Source organism: Entelurus aequoreus, linkage group LG02 (genome assembly GCF_033978785.1).
Source record: "Entelurus aequoreus isolate RoL-2023_Sb linkage group LG02, RoL_Eaeq_v1.1, whole genome shotgun sequence".
NCBI classification, from domain to species: Eukaryota; Metazoa; Chordata; class Actinopteri; order Syngnathiformes; family Syngnathidae; genus Entelurus; species Entelurus aequoreus.
Genome location: NC_084732.1, coordinates 94,314,752 through 94,317,251, shown reverse-complemented (window position 1 = coordinate 94,317,251; position 2,500 = coordinate 94,314,752).

Genomic DNA, 2,500 nt, shown 5'->3' with positions numbered 1-2,500 from the left:
ATAATTAATTATTAATAATAACATAGAGTTACAGGTAAATTGAGCAAATTGGCTATTTCTGGCATTTATTTAAGTGTGTATCAAACTGGTAGCCCTTCGCATTAATCAGTACCCAAGAAGTAGCTCTTGGTTTCAAAAAATTTGGTGACCCCTGCTCTACAGAGCTAACACCGTGCTCACCTGTGTCATCAACTTTTAATTACCTCTTGTAAGAGTTGCTCCCCCGTTGCTTCACCAGCTAATCAGCCCCCCGTCCTTACTCCTGCTTTATCACCTGGAGTTAATTGATGGCTCTCTCACGGACGCATAAAGACACAATTGTCTAATTGGGGGTTTTAAAATGACTCCCGAACCAACATGGCAGTGTTCAAAAATGACTGCGGAGGTGTACTCAATTTTTCCAAATTGCAAGAAAACTATTTTCTATTTTTAATAAGTTAAGGTTTGTGGACTTGAGACATGGAAATTATTTGATGCAAAAAGAAAAATAAATGGCACAATAAGGGTGTCCGAAGTCTGTGCGCAAAATGTTCTGTAACGTTCTAAAATTACTATTATTAAAAAAAACAAACAAAATTAAAGAAGGAAATAAAACAGAAAATGTAACTAAAAAGTGGAAATATTGACGATAATAACACAAAGCTAACATTCAGGCAGTTTTTTTTTTGTTGTTATATTTTTTCTAACCCTCAGTATATACCATATTTTCCAGACCATAGGGCACACCGGATTATAAGGCACACTGCCGATGAATGGTCTATTTTTGATATTTTTTCATATACAAGGCGCACCGGAATATAAGGCGCACCGCCGATGAATGGTCTATTTTTGATTTGTTTTCATATACAAGGCACACCGGATTATAAGGCGCACTGCCGATGAATGCTCTATTTCTGATCTTTTGTCATATACTGTATAAAGTGCACCGGAGTATAAGGCGCACCGGAATATAAGGCATACTGTCGACGAATGGTCTATTTTTGATCTGTTTTCAAATATAAGGCGCACAAGGTTATAAGGCGCATTGCTGACGAATGGTCTATTTTTGATATTTTTTCATATATAAGGCGCACCGGAATATAAGGCGCACTGCTGATTATTGGCCTATTTTTGATCATTTTTCATATATAAGGCGCACCGCATCATAAGGCGCACTGCTGACGAATGTTCTATTTTTTATCTTGTTTCATATATATAATGCACACTGGATTATAAGGCACACTGCCGATGAATGCTCTATTTTTTATCTTTTTTCATATATAAAGCGCACCGGATTATAAGGCGCACAGCCGATGAATGGTCTATGTCTGATCTTTTTCATATATAAGGCGCACCGGAATATAAGGTGCACTGCCGATGAATGGCCTATTTTTTATCTTTTTTCATATATAAGGCGCACCGTATCATAAGGCGCACTGCCGACGAATGGTCTATTTTTTATCTTGTTTCACATATATAAAGCGCACTGGATTAAAAGGCGCACTGCCGATGAATGCTCTATCTCTGACCTTTTTTCATATACAAGGCGCACCGGAATATATGGTGCACTGCCGATGAATGGCCTATTTTTTAAAATATTTTTTCATATATAAGGCGCACCGGAATATAAGGTGCACCGGAATACATGGCGCACTGCCGATGAATGGCCTATTTTTTAAAATTTTTCATACATAAGGCGCAACGGGTTATAAAGCGTACTACCGACAAATGGTCTCCTTTTTAAAATCTTTTTTTCATATATAAGGCGCACCGGTATATAAGGCGCACCGTCGATGAAAGGCATATTCTTTAATATTTTTTCATAAATAAGGCGCACCGGAATATAAGGCGCACCGGAATATAAGGCGCACTGCCGATGAATGGTCTATTTTTTATTTTTTCATATATAAGGCGCACCGGATCATAAGGCGCACTGCCAATGAATGGTCTATTTTTGATCGTTTTCATATATAGGGCGCACCGGATTATAAAGCGCTCTGCCGATGAGTGGTCTATTTTTAGCTTTCAATCAGACATTATTGTGAGGTTTTGTATTAGTTGTCACGGCCCGGGCGCATGCCCATGCGCATTCAGCAGGCGGCTGCAATCAATCTGCAATCATTCAGCACTCAACACACCTGTCCCTGATGAGCTTCCTGGGCTTCTTAAGCCAGAGCAAACCTGCGTCCCGGGCCAGAACGTAGCGACCTGTTCCCGTACAGTAAACCAACATCTCTAGCTCTTTGCGCACTTTCTCTCTCTCTCTCTCTCTCTGTTTTTCTCCGCCTCCGTGTTCATTTGTATTGTGTTCCGTGTCGCCATCCGCCAGCATTCCTCCGTTTCCTCGTCACGAGCTGTGTGTCTCGTCTCCCCATATTCCCTCTGGTTCCCCTGGCTGCCTCTTTGGATCTCGACCTCCCGTCTGGACACGGACTTTGACGCCTCGCTCTTGCCCCTGTCTCTGGCTCTCCGAGCTTGCCTTGCCCTCCATGGACTTCCGCACCTCGCTCAACACTCCCGG